This window comes from Ambystoma mexicanum, chromosome 3p, assembly GCF_040938575.1.
Source record: "Ambystoma mexicanum isolate Mex_15411 chromosome 3p, UKY_AmexF1_1, whole genome shotgun sequence".
NCBI classification, from domain to species: Eukaryota; Metazoa; Chordata; class Amphibia; order Caudata; family Ambystomatidae; genus Ambystoma; species Ambystoma mexicanum.
The window spans coordinates 373,840,385-373,860,763 of record NC_090925.1 but is presented as its reverse complement, the minus strand read 5'-3'; positions in this window follow the sequence as shown (position 1 = coordinate 373,860,763).

Here is a 20,379-nt window from a genome sequence, read left to right as displayed (position 1 = left end):
CGTCCCATCCAAGCCTCCAGTTTGTGTCTCGACTCCAGCCTTCTCATTTGCTGTGGGGGCAAGCTAAATATTGACTAGTTTTGCCAGTCCGACTAAACGGTTGCACTTACAACAATAGCTGCAACAATAGCTGCTGTAACTGACGAGCAGACTAAAATCCAGAGGAGTGAGTTGGAGCAGTGTTTGTTGTGTGCTGCCGGCTGCTGATACGTCCTTGTGGCAGAGACTGTGGACAATTTGCCTTTGATCTGCCTCAGGGGGCCCTGCGGTGCATAAATGAGATTCCCAATGTCATGCAGGGGTTTAAGAAGTCAGTCTGGCGTGGACGGCGCATGTTTTGCAACCGCAAATTTTAAATCATCCAATAAGTTGTTGGATGCCATTGAATCTCTGGAACAAACGTGCTACATTAAGAACGAATTTGGGGGATGTTGGTCAAAAGGCTATGGTGGTCGCGGACAGTGAGCAGCATCAAGGACATTCTCCTAATACCTTGCTGTTGGGATCTGAGAACCCTATACGTGCAGTGAGGTTAAGAGGTGGCCGGGTGAATCAGGCCAAATCAATGGTTGCTTCCCAGGCATTCTACCTGGGGGCGTGGCAAACCCTCGTAGCAGATCTGTTGATTACAGACTTTAAAAAACAAAAAATCAGTAGGGCAAGTACTGTCTTTAGGGCTGCCCTCCCAATTCGATCTACTCATATTATGGATGACTCTATTACTGTGGACAACGTGGGGTCTAATTTGAACAATAAAGGGGGGCTGCTGATGCATTGATTGTTAATAACCTAAGCATGATTGAGTATGTTGATTCTATTGTAATAGACACAGAGGGTAAAGAGATCCCCTAATCATGTGTTGACTGATCGACTGGCTTGCAAAGGGGACATAAGGCCTCTTTATTATAGTGGCCCAAACATGAACGGTGGTATCCAGCAGATCCGTGATCTCTCCTTTTCAGGTCCCTCGACGGGGTTGCTTAAAATGCTCTGGCTGAAATATCAGCAGGTAATGGTGAAAATCCTAGTCCCTCTTCAGGAGGCTTAGTTACTAATAGAGTTGTTCAGCAGACCTGTGATGCCTCTTTTCTGGGCTCCCCCACTGAGCTGACAAAAAAAGTCGAGAATAATACAAGGTCAGAGACAAGGGGCCTATTTTCAAATCCTCCCTTAGCTCCAGTTAAACCTGTATATGGTGACTCAGAAATGTCTGCTGTTCATCACTCAGGGAGATGGACGAGAGAATCTGTTTAACACATGCCACAGTTTTGCCCTCAACATAGTACTCAGCTCATTTGTAACTTCGTACGACAATATTTGGGCAGAAGTAAATGCACACACTTTGATCCTGGCCAACATCAGTGTTCAGATTGAAGACTTGGGAGCTCAGATGGCCTGTGTGTCAAGATTGGCAGTTGTCACAGGGGGCTTAACAATGGGTGTGGACCTGGATCCTATATTTGTGACAAATGAGTGTGATGCTACTTTGGACCAGAGTGTGGAAATTATTGAAGTTACATCTGCTGTGCAAAAGGAACATTATCACCGTGTTGAATCGTTCCTTAAATTCAAATGTCTGTGAAAATGGGAATTTTATTGACTTTAATGATCATGGAAAAGAAGTGTTTCCTCATGTGATTTGTTTGGGTCAGGCACAGGATGGCCCCTTAAACGTGATGAAACCGAGTAAAATCCATAACTTTAAAAAAAACAGAAAATCAAAAGTCACAAAAAAGCAGACCACCTCATCAAGATTAATGTGTAAAGAGGTATTGCTTCGTATTTAGAAGAAATTTAAGAGGCTGATGTTGGAAATCATCAACCCCTGGGTAACCCTAACCAGTCTGGGCAGAATGCCTGTGAGGTGGGGGTTAAAACATTCTGAAAGGTCGGACTCGGCCGTATGCCTGGGGGTTACAGGGTTAGCTCCTCATGTCTTAGTTGAAACTGGAATACAAACGGAAACTGGCTTTGGGGAGTTAAGTTCTAAGATAAAAATTGCTCCGAGTTGTCACAAAGTCACCTGTGCAAGCGCCAGGGGGCTTTTTGGGTCACAGCAGGCCCTTACAGGACCATTTTGTTCTCAGAGTTCTCAGGCTGAGCAAGCCGATGCCTGTGTGCAGTCAGACTTGGGATCACTTTCTGTCTCACTGGGTGCGCTCACATCTAGGGGATCTCTGAGTAACGCCACATTGACGTTAGCAGTAAATTTAGAGCCACGAGGAGCTAACCCTGAATCCCCTCTGCTCACTCAGAGATGAGTTTGGACCCGACCAGGGGCCCTTTAAGTGGTCAGGCTTTTAATCAAGGGTCACAAGTCAGAGGTGAAGAGAAAGTAATGAGGGAGTTGCCTGTTTTTAGACTGGGTTACATGCTCTGTAATCAGGATACTCAAGGAGCAGCCGCTGGTAGAGTGCGTGAGTACGCCTTCAACTCATTTGGCACAAGCGAGGGCAGGAGTGTATCAACCGCGCTGCTTCCTACAATTGGTAAGGGGGTAGAAAGGCTATTACAGACATTTTACGTCCCAAAAATTATTAACGAACCAGTCCTGCAGGGTGTTTTTACCACGAGTAAAAACTTAAAACTGATGCCTCCTGACTTATGTGAAAGGGGAGTTTACGTTGATTTTGATCAACCGAGTAATAGCCTGGTTGCAAAGTGTAGTGACACTTATGGTATCTTGACAAGTGCTACGAATACTGATTTTAATGGTGCCCCTGCACTGTGCTGAGTGAGGTGCAGTGAAGAATGTGACCTCGAGAATGAGGGGCGCACATAGGCTTTAGAGAAGAGCCTTTTGCTACCCAGAGAATACAGGCCCACCACGTGCAGGGCCTGTTGCCAGCACCTAGGAATTCTTGCGAAAACGTCTCACACTGAAGGAACAAATGTGTGACTTTTCATTTCTGAAAAACCTTTCTTGCTTCAACGCACCACGGGAGATATTATTCTGGATGGATTTGTACCAAACTACCACAAGGTGCTCTGCCTTCCCCCTCCATCTGCTTTGGTAACGCCTCCCGCGTCACTACATAAGCGCGAGGACCCAGCGCACCCGCGCTGCGCACCGCGAAGCACTGCAAAGGACTGTTTGTTGTGCCGCGGTCCAAGTCTCTCTTGAATCTGCCATATCTTCGCCTCACTTCCATTGGACTCGCTTGATCGGATTTCCTCGCTTGTTGCTGGCGGGCTGCCGCTCGCGCTGGAGGAAGTCCTTTGCAGGAACACCATCCTGCCTGACCTTAGCCCTGATTGAACACAGGTGATTGGAGGACTGCCTTTGCCTAAATCAAACTTTTGCACGTGCGAGTGTGCACAACTCAATCTTTTGCTCGTGCGAGTGTCCTGTGCTCGTGCTATTGTGCTCGTCCTCACATACACTATGGAATTGTTTTCATATCAGCTTTGTTAGAAATCAGATATTTATTTTTGTTTTCTTTTTCTTCTCCTTTCTCTCAGGTGCTCTGCCTTCCCCCACCCTCTGCTTTGGTAACGCCTCCCGCGTCACTACATAAGCGTGAGGACCCAGCGCACCCGCGCTGCGCACCGCGAAGCACTGCAAAGGACTGTTTGCTGTTCGCAGTGCGCGGCGCGTGGTGCCTGGTATTCTCCGCTGTGGTGTATGTAGGTGGCTCTGTTATCTCTTCCAATTTCAACATTGGTTATTTGATTCTTCTTTGTGCACACCTGTATTTGAAAACATTGATAGCATGTATATGTGTTAAGGACTTATTGCCCTACGTCATTCACTGAGCTATCCTTTATGGATACCTCATCTCTCATTCTAAGGAACGGGAAAAGATTGAAAGACTCCATCAAAAAACGTCTGTCCATTAAATCACAGAGAACAAAAATGGAGCTCTCTCAATCTTCTGAAGAAGGACAGCCTTCTTCTTGCCCCATTCCCCCGCAAATAAGCTCCATCTCAAACGTTGTCGACTCTGTGGTGGAACAGTGTTCCATTGATACTCACCAAGAACCTTCCTCCCTAGTTTCTATATTAGAAACAAATACTAATACTCTATTTTCATTGAAAGCGGCTAATGACTTAGACATCAATTTTGATATGTTTCCCGAGGCTTCTGAAAAAATGTCCATCCCAATTTCCGATACCTCGATGCTCGCTCCAGTGGTTATTGCCGCACTGGAAAGACATATTAGCCTTTCCCTAGGCCCTTCCACCCCAGCAGCGGCATCTCGCGGTATGCGTGAACAAGTCCACTTTCAATCCACTCCATCTGTTCCTTCTCATTCGCATGTCCTTCCTGCCACATCATCTAAACCTATAACTGATTTTTTTGCACCATGCAACTACAGATTTTGACCCTTTGAAGAAACTTCTAATTGATGATCCCCCTAACTTAGACACTTCCTATAAACACTTGCCCCAAGAGTCTCTTGCTCACTCTTTTGCATTACATCCCCAACTGTCACCCATTCCTCAAGCAGAGAATTCTTCACAGCTCTGAACACGAATTACATTCATTCCCAGTTCTCACCCGTATATTAAACTTATTAGATAAGGGCCATGAACTGACTCATCTTCACCCAAAGGACATCAAAGATGCAATCATGACTAATTCTCTTCAACTTTCCAAAATTGAAGGATTCATGCTTGCTCAGGAAGCTTGTCATTCTTTTCATAGCAACTGCGCTGAACGCAGTGCAGAGCTTGTAAGGAAGAATTTTCAATCCACCAACACAAACATAGCTCAATCTTCTCAAAGTACTCAAACCTCGGATACAACTTTTTTATTAAAAGGTAGACCGACCTCGTTTGCAAATGTTGTCACTCCAACACTCAATCCTGCCTTGGCTGAGACAGCTGCTTCACATATCGACTTAATCGAAGTGGCCCAATTGCAACATGCAAGAATTCGACAAATTGAACAGCTACTCTTTAATTCTCAGTTATTTTCTAGTGATCTGTTCAAAACTACAAATCCTGAACAGACAAATATTCCTTTCGAAACTTCTTCTCACAGTCCCACAGCTATCACTAATTTTATTGATGAAGAGGAGGCTAGGGAGAAGCTCGAAACTACTGAAACCTCTCCAAAGTTACATCATACCTCTCGTAGAATGAAAAGATCTTATCAAAGAGCTCAAAAACGCAGAAATAAATCCAAGGCCTTTAAAGCTCCCTCGGTCAATGATAACAAGGCCACTACTCTTATACAATCTTCAAACGACATCCAAATCATTCCTGATGGCACCACTACTTCCTCTTCATTGGGCATCGAAGAACTTCAATTTAATGTCAGTCAATTAAATGAAGAAAGTCTATGTGCACTTCAGTTAAATTGCACCAAACAATCTTGCAAAGGAGCGAAAAAAAAAGTTGCTTGTGCTCCCTCTCTCCCTCCTATTGCTGAGGTGATATCCAACAATAAAAATGAGGCATTACTGCCCACAGGCACCGATTGCCATACTACCGGTAGCTCTTTGCTACCGGCAAATCTTAATTAATTTTTTCCCTCAGTGGAGAACAAAAAAACCTCTAGCAACCTCAATTTAAATTTTTCTACAAAAGCAAGCACTTCTCTGATTGCCCCTGAGTCCACGTTTGCACAGGTGATGATTCATCAAGCCTCTTCCTCCTTGGCTCCTTCTGCATTGAATACTTTGTCTATGCACAACCTTGCATCTCCTGTATCAACCCCACGCATAACCTCTCAAATATCCAACTCTCCCAAGGTGATGATTAATTCTAACTGTTCTCCTTCTTTAGAATCTTCCTCAACTCCTGTTTCACCACTAGTGGTGTCCTGCCCCAATCATGGTGAAGCAAAGAATGCGGCCCCTACACCTCCCCTTACACCTCCCTTTTCCACCGCATGTATAATTGATAGGGAGCTTTGTTCTTTCAATGACATTCCTGAGGAAACTCAGACTATGATCGGATGGTCAAGTAATTCTCAAATAAATGGACGAGTGTCTATCAATCGTTCATTTTTGATGAATGCTGTTTATAAAATTCCTGCCCTGCGCAGTTTGGTTTCCCAGGATGTTGAATGGATAAAGCTCCCTCCGATCAACAAAAACAGGATGTTGTGTAAGGTTTTGTCACCAATCATTGCAAAAGTAATCTGGGAACACAAGGTGGATCTTGTTTTTCTGGGGCTTGAATTGCAAGCCTTTCCTTCACTTTAAAAAGGCGATGCAATTCCTTGAATTTAATCCTCCACCACCACCCAAAATCAATGCTACAGCTGACGTCTCATCCTTTTCCTTAGAAAATGAAAAAATTCTTTCAAACTTAGCTCTGTTGACATCCGCTTTAAATGGTCTTTTAGGAATTTTGCCTTCAGGAATTCTATCTGATGCAACTGTGTCTTTTAACCCTCCATCTAATTCAAAATCCTAATATAAACATTTCCTTATTCAATCTTGGAATTGTTGTGGTTTTAAGAACTTGCAAACATGGTATAACAACAAGAACTTTGATGAGCTACCTTCTCTTTTTTTTTTTACAAGAAACAATGCAATGTTATGATTTTCAATTTGATGGATTTACTGCTGTACACAATGATGCTTTTCTTCCCCCGGCTGGTCGCCCCAGTGGGGGACTCACTTTGTTACTTAACAATAAGCTTCTCTTTACGATAATTCAAACTATTACCAACCAACTGTGTCTAGCCACTATTATTGATATTAATCTGTCGGTGAAGACAAAAATTATGCTAGTCTCATTATATTGGAATCCTAAATCTCTCTGCTTAGATTATGCTCTTCATATTCTGAATGTCATGCTGGTGGACGCTTTTTGCATCTACCCAGACATCATGATCATCATTTGTGGTGATTTTAATGCATTCTTATATGAACCTTTGAACCCTGCTTCACTTAACATGTCATCCCATCACTTTAAGAACGCCCGTGCATATGGTAAAAGATGGGTGCAATTTCTCTCACACTGGGATCTCGTTGTACTTCAACCTCATTGTCAAGCATCATTTTTTACATGGCAGAGGGGTAACCTTCATTTGTCCATTGATTATATAGTTGTATCTAACCATCTCTCAGGTTTGTCCTCTCCTATTAACACGAATTTCCCTTTGTATGGAGACCATGCTATACTATCAACTACTTTGTCTGTGGAATCAGTGTCTTTTGATAGATCCCAAATTCTAACTTTAATCCACAGTGACCGCCATCTTCTTTCAATTAGATGGAACACTTCAACTTGCCGCCAAATAACCTTTTTGGTAAATTGTGATTGGTGGCCCCTTGCCAGGTATGATGATCGCAATGCTCAGACCATATTAGCCTGGAATCTTAGCATGATAAAATCACACTTAATTACCATTGCAAACTCCTCGGCAAAACACCAAAATGCAAGTAATGCTGATAGTCTTTTAGCATACCGCTTAGGCAAACTCAAGCATGAAAGAAACACAGCATTAAGAACTCTAAAAAAACAACTCGCCTCTATGGGTAGTATTAGCTACATAGGTGCTAAAAAAGATCTATTAAGGAACCACAAAAACAGAATAAAGGCTGTGCGTCTTTCTCATCATTTAACTGGGAATCAAAATATGGTGAGACTAATCTGCAATAAAAATATCAGGGACATATGGAAAATTCTTAGGGGTGCTAACAATTATATTCAACCCTCTTTTGAAACCGCCCTAGATGGTAACTCTTGGGCTGTCTTCTTTAAACAAAAATATCTTTTACCAAGTTGCTTTAAAGAAGTTGATATTAAGGTGTTACTTTCACAGATTCCTTTGCTTTGTCTTTGGTCTTTAGAAGATGTCCTCTTTGCTATATCTAAATTGAAAAGCTCAAAATGTGCAGGCCCTGATGGTCTCCCACCCTGTGTCATCAAAGATGACCCGCTATTCTGGGCTGCTACACTTCTAAGGATTTTCCAATCTATCTTTGTTGCAAAAAGGCTTCCAGCCTCATGGACTTCTTCCATTATTATCCCCTTACATAAGAAAGGGCGGCTAAACAATCCTCTAAATTTTAGGCCCATAGCATTGATTGATGTCGCAGCTAAGGTGTTCGCATTACTTCTTTTACAAGATGTTGAAAAACATATTGTAGAAAATCGCATATTAAATAAAGTACAGACAGGTTTCAGAAAAAATCTGGGAACCCAATTAAATGCAACTATTTTAGCTCATCTTACTGCGGGGGTACATAATTCCCTTACTTGACCCATCTTTATCTCTTCTCTAGACCTGTCGTCCGCATTTGATTGCGTTATTCGCAGTAAACTCTGGGAAAAAATGTTAAAACTAAAATTCCCGACTCCTCTAGTTGCACTTATAGCTATGCTGCACCACCAGACTTCTTTCAGAGTTCGAATTTCCAACACTGGCCTACTGACTGAGGCTATCCCTACATCAATTGGTGTGAAACAAGGTTGTAACCTCGCGGCAGTACTTTTCAACCTCTACCTGTCGGATATTGAAGATCTCTGGGATTCTCCATTGATTAACGCGGTTCGACTTGGCAAGCTTAAACTCTCGTGGCTAGCATATGCGGACGATGTGCTACTTTTTGATAGCACACACTCAGGTCTACAGAAAAAACTCGAAATATTCTATCAATTCTGTGTAGCAAACAACCTCACAATAAATTTTGCTAAATCCAACATCCTAGTTCTATCCTCTAAGAAAAAGGTGCGCAAATTTTGTTGGTATATCAATCGCAATCGTATACAAATTGTTGACCAAACTATTTATCTTGGTTACAATCTCGCCAACAATTCCTCTGCTTCCTTTTGGCATAAAGCTTTATGTGGAAAAATCATACCCTTGCAGAATCAAATGAAAATAATTTTTCGAAGATATTGTAGGTTTTCCTTGGTACCTTTGCTGGAATTCTATTCCAAGAAAGTGGAAGCAATTATTTTATATGGTCTTGATATTTGTCTCTTAGATCTATCCACTTTTGTGAATAAACTTCAAGCGAAATTATGGAAGGCTACTTTGGGATTACCGGCATATCTTCCCAATGCTATTCTTCGTCACGAATTAGGCCTTAATTCGCTGTCTGCACGGTATAATTGGCGTATTCTCAAAATCTTTGCCAAGATGAATTTTCCAATTGAAAATTCACTATATGAAGACCTCTATTTCATGTTACATACTTTACATCCAAGGTCGATAAAGAATTTTCAAAAGCGTATATTCTCGATTCTTTCCGGAATAAATGTCGCCCCTCAAGATCTAGAGCATCAATTAATCACTGCACATAAACATCTTTTTTGGAATGATTGGGCAAATACCTGTGATCAAATCGCATCTTATTCTTCATTCTCTGAATATGCTTCCTTTAGACACAATCAAGTTCCACGCCTACCCTATCTTTTGCTATGCCCGAGTGCGGAAATTCGAATGCAATATATGCGCTTCCGTTTAGATCTTTCTCATACTAACGTACGCACACAACATTGGGTAAAAGATGCTAAGAGCGTGGAAAATACTTTGTGCAGATTCTGCAAAGATATGAATATCCCTGAAACCTTAAAACATCTATTTCTTATACGTCCTTTCTTTGAAACAGCTAGAATGCCTAACTTCTATGCTTTCTCCAACACACATTCACAAGTCGGGAGAGAATTGATATGGTCTCGTTGCATGTGGGGATCTTGTAATTCCCTCATTCTTGCAACTGTTCGTCTAGTGAAAATTATTGATTCAGCCTTAAATTTGTTTAATGTGACTTAAAGTTTATAAGTCGATACATTTACTTCTCATTCTAATTCACATGCTATAACTTCTATGTTAGTACATTTTGTAATCAAATCGAATTCATTATTTTTTCTGTAAAGCTTTCATTTGTTGTAGATACATGTTGCAAGGATAGCTATTACATTCACTTGTTTTATTTTTTTTAACATTTGTAACTATGAAAGTTCTTGTATATAATGTTGTAAAGTAATGAATTGCATAAGTATTGTATTGATATTTTGTAAAGATGCGTTTGCATCAAAACCAAAATTTTAAATAATAAAAGAAAAAAAAAAGAGCCTTTTGGGCGAGAACTCTCCCATTTGTCTCAATCATGGAAACGTCCTGACAATTTTTTCAGAAATTCCCTCTTTAAGCCTGCTGTCTTCATTTGACTTAGATAGAGTTCCGTTTTTTGATGGTCACACCGTTGATAGACGCATCCTACATTTTGGTTCAAGGATGGTCTTTGACCTGGTGTTAACTGAAAGGGTAAAATTAAATTCCCTGGGTTTTGACATTACCCTCTTTGAGGATATAGAGGTTCCACAAGCTTGAAAGGTAAATGGGGATGACTTTAGAATCACAGTGGACTCTTCGGGTCGATGCCCCAGGTTTGTTAACAATTCTATAGAATTCAAACAATCTTACAGCATTGATTGGGCTACCGTTATTTCTGCTCTTTGGGGCAAGCAAGCACCATGATGAAGGTGTGGTTCATATTTCGACAAGGGAGGATGTTGGGGGAAAAATTGTGCCTACTGATGATTTGTCAGCAGGACTTTTTACATTTCCTTTGGAACTCAAGGCGAAATTCCCAGTTGCAAGCAAATGTAAAACTGGTTTCATGTTTAAGGAATGCTGATTGCATTATGTCCCAGGAGACCTGGATAATTAATACTCCTAAACTTGATGGTTATGAGGTTTTTTTTCAAGCCACCAAGCCGGGTCGGAGTTGGCTCCCTTTGGTGGGCTTGATGACCGCAGTTAAATCTATGCTCAGTTTTAACGTGGTGGGATCTTTACCTCTGCCCATTGGTGCCATTGTGGTTGCTCTTTGTAATAAGGAGCTGGAATGCAATCTCCTGCTGATTAACTTATACTGGCACCCAGGAGTAGCAGTATTGGACGAGTTGTTTGCCAAAATTTCACTTTGCATTGAGAATCGGCAGGCTGTGGAGTGCAAGGGAATGTAGTTTTGGCTGGAGATTTAAATGCAAACTGTCTATTGGTCGAAAGTGAGCAGGAGCGGTGGGATGTTATAATGGAACCAAAAAATCTAGACGCTAAGGCTTGTGGAGCTAAGAAGTTAAATGTTATGTTGGGTGCATGTTTTGAATGACATATATGTAGGTGATGCCTCAAAACCGCTACATGGCAGAGGGAAGTGAGCAACTCCACCCTTCATTATAGCTACACAGATTATGAATTGCAGGCAAAGTGTGTGAATTTCTGAATTGTAGATTATGGGTGGAGTGACCATAGTATGTTAATGGCAGAGTCTGAGATTGAAACCATTACATGAGACGGACCATGCAATCTGTCAACAAATGCAAGAGGCCATAGATTAGGGTGGTCTTCGAAGAACACCTGAGACCTAAATGAGAATCTAGCACGCATTTGGAAACTGGGCTCAATTGGAAAATGGAGGTTTTTTGCATGCAAGAATTTGATATGCTCTTGAATAAATTCCAATGTGAAGTTTTGGATAAAAGAGAGTTGTAATGTAAGCCAAATACTCTGTGTCTTAAACATGCATTTGATGATGAGTTAGCTCAGAAAAAAAACAAATGAGAAGGGAGACAAACTTGGTTAAGAGAACGAGTGTTGACTAGTGGTATACTGTGTCCAAAATCAAAAAGATAAAACAAATTTATAAAAAGTATTGTAAGAGTCGGCAGGCATTTTTCTATTTTAGATTTTTTTTATTGTAATTGATTTAATCAAACCTTTACAAATTTATAGACAGAATCAAATATTTTACATATAAAACAGACAATAAAATCACATAAAAGAAAAAAGGAGAAAAAAGGAAACCAAGGACCAAAGGTCAGTATAAAAGAAAAGCAAAATGAGGGGCAACCTACTTAAAAACAGAATCTACATTTCATATATACATCGAAAGTAAAACATAAAAACCAAGACAATTCACTTTAAGAGAGTATACATGGTGATATCAATACCAAGTAATAAAATCTGCCATGCCAGCTAGGAACAAAAAAAGGCTTAGAATCGGGCTACTAGACCTTATAGAAATAAGCCTCCATACTCCTCTCTAGATCATTTTAATACCCTTAAGGAAACCTGAGAAGGCCAAACCGCCACATGTATTTTGAATATTTAAGCAGCGTTTCCACACTGTATCCATGCAATAGCAGGCATAATGATCCTTCAATGTTCTTAAGAAGGTGTTTCTTAGATTTTCCAACTGAACACACTCCAGGACAAGTTCTTTAGCAGTTTGTTACGCTCACCTGGTCTCTGCGGGGGCGTTGGAGCACGGTTAGAGCCCTCCCTGGACTGGACTCCTCTGGTTCGAGCTCTTCCCTCGACTGCGATAGTGTAGACTGCTCGAGTTGCTGGTTATACCCCTGGGAGAAGGTAAGAGGCAATGAGAATGCTGCGGTGTAAGTGCGATCCCCCTCGAACCCTTCGTGCCAGAATGATATGAGCAGGCGTTTTCCAATATGACCTCACCTGTTTTGTAATGAAGAGCTCTCTGTCCTGCTTTCTCTCAGCAGGGGTGCCTTGGATAGACCAAGTTGCGTCACTGTTCCTTATGCGTGGTGGCCCAGACCGGCTGCGACCAATCCCGCCTTGGAGGTAAGTTTTTGTAACAATGATTATTGTCCGTAACCTTTGTGTTGATTTTTCCCCTATGATTATTGTCCGTAATGTTGTAATGTCCTTTCTTTCCCCTTAGGTATGAAGATGGCTCGCGGAGTCGCGGTGATGCAAGAGGGCTCTAAACGATGCCAAAGAGGATCCAGAAGAGCCCTCTAGTAGGTAAGTTGGGTTTCCGGGTGAAGCGCAAGTTTGTGAGTTGTGCGGCCAAGGAGTTAACAGTTTATGCAGTTGCTAACCTTATGCTTTCTGTCTCCCTTGCAGGTTCAACCAGGCGGTGCTTGATGGCGAGCCATGTTCCGAACACCTGTCGGCTGCCAGAGGGAAGGATCCGCGAGGATGTTGAGCCGGAAGATTGTGTTGTCGGGCGTTCGGAACTGGTAAGGATGCAAGGAGCTACAAGAGTTGGATCAGTGGAGACAGATAAGATGCGCGCAGTAACTGCAGAGTTGGATCGGGTAGCGGTGCTTTGAGCGATGGCGTGGCTGAGCTTGGATAAGATGCACGCAGTAACTGCAGAGTTGGATCGGGTAGCGGTGCTTCGAGCGATGGTGTGGCTGAACTTGGATAAGATGCGCGCAGTAACTGCAGCGTTGGATCAGGTAGCGGTGCTTCAAGCGATGGCGTGTCTGAGCTTGGATAAAATGCGCGCAATAACTGCAGAGTTGGATCGGGTAGCAGTGCTTTGAGCGATGGCGTGGCTGGTCCCAGGTAAGATGCGCGCGGTAGCTGCAGAGTTGATCGTGTACCGGTGCTTTGAGCGATGGCGTGGCTGAGCTCGGATAAGATGCGCGCAGTAACTGCAGAGTTGGATCGGGTAGCAGTGCTTTGAGCAATCGCGTGGCTGGTCTCAGGTAAGATGGACTCGGTAGCTGTAGGATGGAGTTCCGGAGACTGAAGATAAACGTGATGAACTGGAAACAGGTAAGGAACTGTAGACGGCAGTAAGTGATACGCTGCTCCAGCAGACTAACGCGAAGAGCCAGCATGCGGGTGGGGCTGGCTTATATAGCCTGGCCCCAGGCCCTCCCTTTAGGCCCCACCTTACCACTCCCTCTGACTTCTGCATGTGCCTCCAATGTCTTTGGAGGGTCGCCCCCGGCCTGGATGCACGTGCCTTAGGCACACTGTGAGCAGAGCACACTTTTAAAAGAGCTTGGCGCCAAAGGTGCCAGGACTGGGTCCATTGGGACCCTGCACGGCATGAAGGTAATGGCCCTTGATCAGTGGCCATGACACAGTTTCACATTCTAAATGACGGAACCTACAGTGACTTTCCTTTACAGTTATTTGCTTTCTTCTCAAAAGAGTATCACATGTTGGAAGGATATTTCAACGTAACATCAGCAGCAAACCACGATGGTATCGATTTGGGAAAAGAGATAAGATATTAGAGAGGGATCCTTGTTTTTTATGTTCATGTGATAAGTGGGTCAATGAGTTATAAGAATGAAGTGTTTCTTTCGTTATGATCCAATCATGGTCTAGCAACCTTTTATTAATTAACAAAGGGTTGTTGACCAGGGTATCCAGATTGGAATCTATATTTTGGAGAATATTCTCACACTTGTTCTTAAATTTCAACAGGAACCCAGAGCGACATATATTTTCCGCTACCAGCTCATATAGAGTTTTTCCGGTAGGAGCCATGATTTTAGCATATAGAGTGAGCACCCTCCACTGTATGCGCGCCCAAAGTGAGGTATATCCCAACTCAAAGCGGATAGCAACTAGGGGTATGGCATTAGGGATACCGAGGATCCGTCTCCAAATGTGACCTTCTACTTCATTCAGCTTTTTCAATATCACAACAGAGCACAGTTCAAACCATATACAAGCTTGGGGACTATTTTCCCCTCAAAGCACATAATTGCAGGTTTTATCGAGAATCTACCATATTTTAGATCAATTCTGAGTTTCCAGAAGCTTAGCTTTATGCGATAGAATATCCAGCTGAGATTTAATTCCTCTGTGTGCACCCACATGGTAACCCAGATAAGTAGCACTAGTGGAGACCCCCACTGTACTTCCCTTCTGTCAAGAGCCATGTTGGGCGCAGGTTCTTACGTTGTGCTTTTGTCAAGGCAACAATTTTTGTTTTAGTCGGGTTAACAATGAGACCGTTTTCTTTGGCATATTTCACAAAAGTGTCAAGAAGGCGCTGCAGACCCACCCTGGTGCAATCAAACAATAAGAAGTCATCAGCATAAGCCAGCCAAATGATTTTACTTAGGCCTGGTCTTGGCGCTAACAACCCTTCTTTCATCAGGCGCTCTGCCACATCTGATAGGTATTGATTGAAAATCCAGGGCACTAATACAGAGCCCTGTCTAACCCCTCAGTGTGATTGGATTCTTTCTGACACGTCACCTTCCTGACTCAATCGCTCCCGAATACCAGCGTTCTTAGAAACACCCTCAACAACTCTCTGAAGGCCCAGAGGCAGACCCCATGAAGCTGGTTTGTTCCATAATTTGCTGCGATTTACGCAGTCGAATGCTGCAGAGAGGTCTACTGATGCCATAAAGGTACAACCCTTCTCCCTCCTACATGCATCATCCTGAATACATTTCACAGTAAGCCCATTCATATTTGTAGAGTGGATTTTACTAATATACTAAGCAGATGGAATTGCTTTTCCCAATCCTCCAAATTAGTTAAAAATGGAGCTGCGAAGATTTAACAGTCTGCATCTAGCAATGAGTTAAGCCAATCATTTTTTGGGTCTGACCTACTCCCGCACTTGTAGATTGGGATGACGTGGGCCGTACTCCATGATAATGGGGTAATGCCTGTCGTAAGAATGTCTTTAAATTCATAATAGACAAGATTTGCCCAGAGGTTAGGATCTGATTTCAATGTATTATTTGTCAGGCCATTAGGACCTGGGGCACGTGACCTTTTACATTTAGAGATCAGGGCTATGACAGTATTAATCTCCAGGAAGATCTCCCATTTGTCCTTAGAGAAATTAATCTGACTATCTCCTGATTTTTCAGCCCTGGGATTTGCCCGGGCCCCAAATCTATTACCAAAGAACACCATCCATTCTTGTTCTGAGATCGGGTTCAGTGAAGAGATGGCATATTTGGGATCTTGACCATTCACAATTGACCAGAAATCACCCACTTTGGCCCTAATTAGAATCCCCAGCCTGGCTTGTGCATCTTGTTGCAGGAGTTGATTTTTTTTTAATATCTTTACAAACATTTCTATAGTTTTGCTTAATCAGCCTAATGCTGAATTTCTGAAGAGCCTCATCAGATGTTAAATTCTTGATTCTACATACCTCTCCCCTCAGGCTGGTTTTGGCCAGAGCTAGATCTTGATTGTAGCAATGGGTATGTCTAACATTAACCAAACTTCTATTTGATCTCAGAAGCATTAAAATTATTCAGCTTCCATTCAAGGGTAGATTTACTAAGGGAGACCCACAAAGTTTGATTTAATGCACCAATGTTTCTAGATGTCCATCTGACCGCATTCCCAGATGGACTGACAGTTACATTGGTCTGCAAGCTATAGTATCTAGTAGTTACAATCAGACCAAAGTTTGCAGTTAGTATGGAGTGATCACTCCAATCATTAGGAGTGACCGAAAAAGAAATGCATCTGTTCCTCAGATAGTCATTGAGGTATAGTCCAACTTAGAGGAACTAGCACCGCGATACCAAGTATGCCATGCGGTTTCCCATCCGTCTTCCTTCTGAGAACCCATCAGAAGCAAAAGGCTAGCATTTCCTAAACCCACATACCAAAATGTGCCCATTTTTCTTTTCTGCGATTGTCCCCTTTGTTCCAGATCCATCTTACAAATTTCCCATGGAGAGAGCTCAAAGTCACAATTTGCATTCAAGTCCCCCATCACAAGGATTCGGCCATTATCATTTTCAAGTGCCCATTCAGATATAACACAATACACTTTTGTTACAAACACCTCTACCGGTGCCATTCCGCTATGCCAATAAATGTTTATTACCAGTAACCTTAATGCACCATCAGTAATAAGGTCTACCCCCAGAGCTCCCAAAGGCAGTCCCAATAGGATTTTTCCACACAAACCTAGATTGTTGCCTATTGCCGTTAGGAGACACACCGATGGTCTACCTCCTACATTTCTGTTAGCCAATTGATCAAAGATCCGATAGCCGTCCAAAGTGGGGGTTGAGAGCATCCATGTCTCCTGTAAGCAGATGATATTAGACTTTCTTAGGTTAAGTAAGCAACTGGGATTACTGTACAAGTGTTGATTTCCTCTGGCGTTCCATGACTTAAGGCAAAGAGCAATATTTCTACAGGCCCCTTCAGGGGTGGAGGGATATTTATGGGATTAGTTTCTGCCACAGGGTTGAGATTACTGCAGCCCAATCTATATCCTTTCCCACTACCTTCTCAAGAATGGATTGCACTACAGCCCTATTATTACTCAACAGATTACCTAGTGGGATACTTTCCTTTAGTTGGTTGCCTTTAAATGCTAATTCAACCATCTCCAATGATGTTCTGGATTCAATTTGAAAGCCCAAATTCCTCAGAGCCTCATTCTCGGTGAGAATGAATTCTTTAACCAAAGGAGAGTCGAGGAATAAAAGGCTTATATCTTGATGATCTTTTTCTGGGAAGGCAACTCTAGTTATATCCCTAGAGCCAATTATTGCTAGAGCCGGAATCTCTGCAAAAATTGTCAGGATATTAGTTCTTAAACAAATCAATTCATTCGGCCCCAGCAAACTTCTCATTCTTATCAGGTGTAATGGTTTAGGTAAAGAGTTCTTATTCAGCATGGTACCCTTTGAGGTCTTCAAATTATTTTCCACTGTCTCTCCTAACAACCCCCAATGTGCATTGTTTGTACCTATCCGCCTGGTAGTATTGGCAGGCTTCTGAAGCCTGCTTACCAGATCTCTTATTCCTGTAAACAATGTGGGGTAAAGAACGGGTGAAGTAATGGCCTCTTCCCAAAATTTGCCCAGTCCAACCCCACTCTCCTGTAACTTATTATAACCAGATAGAGTCAGCTTCTCGGCCACACTCAGCGTCTGAGGTAGCAGAGGTCAGTTACTGTGTTGGCTAAATGGGTATTCATCCCCATTTGGCTTCGGAGGCCGGAGTGCATAGTTGCCACAGAGCGCCTAGTCGCAGGGGTCTGCAACCTGTGGCTCTCCAGATGTTTCGGACTACAACTCCCATGATCTCCTGACATTGACTATGCTGTACAAGCCGGATGGGAATGGTAGTCCAAACACATCTGGGAGCCAAAGGTTGCAGACCCTGGGGGCCCTAGTGTAACTAGAAAGTGGAGGCAGACTTCCCAGATCAAAGTGTCAACCACCTAGTGGACACCCCGCAGTCTCTGGGCTATTGTAATTTCAGTAGCGAAAGTTTATATTTCAACCAGACCAAGGCTTAGTTTCCAGATCAAAGGGACCACCACCTAGTGGATACCCCACAGTCTCTGGTGCGGCCGGTGAAAATAATGGATGGTAATTAATAGATGGTATAACAACAAAGACGTATAATCTGCCAAGCTTTATGCCCCTCAATAGTGTCCACGTACTCCAATGAGAACCAAGGATGATTAAAGAATGTTTAAATAGCCACAGGGACACATCCACGTTTGCCGGTCCACATTAAATTCTCCCCAGAACTACCGTGTCAGCAGAGGAGTCAAAGCGCAGTTCCTTAAAGGAGCAGACACTGCAAGTAAGCACGTCGAAATGAAAGCAGTGAAAGCAGCAAAACGCCAGGTAATCCAAATAATGCAGGTAATGCCACAACAGCAAACAGCAGAATTCCAAATGCTCTTGTCACCTCACCAGGCATCTCTGATGCAGAAGGACACAGAAGTTATGTTGGGCGTTCTAATTAAAAAGAACTCGAGAGTTTTTTGGCAGTTGGTAAGTACACTTGACGTTGGGCTCGCTCTAAATCAGCTAAATGTCTGAACAGCAATGGGCCTTTGATTTTTGTTAATCTGTATTGTTACGTGGCAGGGATGGAATGGAACTTGTCTGTTAAGAGGAGGGTACTTTAAACAATGAATGGCGTCAGCAGATTGAGTTGGAATCAATTCTGTCTTGATCAAGTCATGCAGTAACTCAAGAGCATTGGGCCCGAATGGCCTGACGAATTGTATTTTAAAATCAGACTCTTGTGTGTTTCCTGTTCGTTTCTCGGGTATCGTATGTACAGGTGTGTTTCCTTCCTCATGGGAATTGGCTACCATAGTCCCCATTTACAAGCGAGGCTTGAGAAATTAACCAAAAAATGATAGACCAATTTCATTGATCGATGCCGATTACAAGTTATTCTCATCATTAGTCCTTTTCCATCTAGAACAATGGGTGGCATTTACACACCGGATATCCAAATTATAAACTGGTTTTATAAAAGGTCATGCAATGTCTTTAAATGGTACAATTTTATGTTTATTTCAAGATAAAGCGTGGGGAAAACGGATGGGACCATCTATATGGCATCAATAGATGTATCTAATGCCTTTGATAATGTCAACCGCAAGAGGCTGTGTGCTAAATTACAGAAGTGTGTTCGGCCACGGGGGCCTTCTAAACTTTTTGATAGGGTTACATACTAACTCTGCCATTAAAGTTAGACTAAATAAAGAGGGAGACCTTTTGCGTTGAATAGAAGTATATAAGGGGGTGAGGCAAGGGTGCGTGTCAGCCCCCTGCCTCTTCAATATATATGTGTACTTTATCTGGATCGGTTAGCTTCTGCACCACCGGAAATTGGTGGGATGAAGGTTCCGTGGTTAGCATATGCAGATGATTTCATACTATTTGATGTCACTAAGATAGGACTTCAAAGGCTTATCAATGGGTTTGTGGAATATGAATTGATGAACGGGTTAAAGATCAATCCCGCTAAGATAAAAAGTTTGCAGTTTGCGAGAGGAAGGAGACACAGATAATTGGTGTGGTCTTTGGGAGATTCCAGGCTTGGGTGTTCTGATTATATGCTTTATTTGGTTTCCATAGTTTTGCCGAGCCATCTCGTGGGAAAATATAGGAAGCTCTGAAATCAAAAGCTATAGCCCTATCTGTACAACTCGTGAAATTGGATAGCAGGTTTGAGAGATTTTCTATAAAGCCGGTCATCAATTTTGTGAGGGTAAAATAATTCCTAAACTGGTTTATAGTGCAGAATGTCTAAGTGAGTCAGTCCTGGGACGCCTCAAAACAATTGAGTCGGTGGTGTGGAGGAGATGTTTGAAAGTCCCCAAAGCGATACCAATGGTGGTTATTCGCTATGAGTTGGGTTTAACCTCACATAGGGCCAGAGTGAATTGGAAAGAATTGTCTTTGTTCAGTAAAATAATAAATCCTATTGTTGATTTGATGTATGAAGCCCTAGGGACACAACTGTTAATGAACACCTCGTTGGATAGGCACACTGATGTTTTGGTTTTGTTGGCCAATGATTGTGACAATATTTTGGGGGACCTTTCATTGGATAGGGATACATTGTTAGGTAATCCGGACAAAGTTAAAAAGGCTTTTTTGACAAAGTTGGAGACTTTAGAGAGATTCCATGACTGTCCCTCCTTGCATGACCTATCGAAGGAACAAGAGGGATTATCTTGCATATTTTATTCCAGTTACCTAATAAATACCTCTGTAACTTGCTCCTTAAACTAAGATGGAACCTACTGTTATCCAAGGAAGTACTTTGAGGCGTGGGATAATACAATTGGACGACACTGCTTGCAGTTTCTTTGGTACGACAGGGAAAGTGGAAATTTGTAAACATCTTTTATTGGAAGGTTCAGTTTGAAGTGCTCACAGGACTATCTTTATGGGGAAGCTGTGTAGTTCCTTTAGTATGT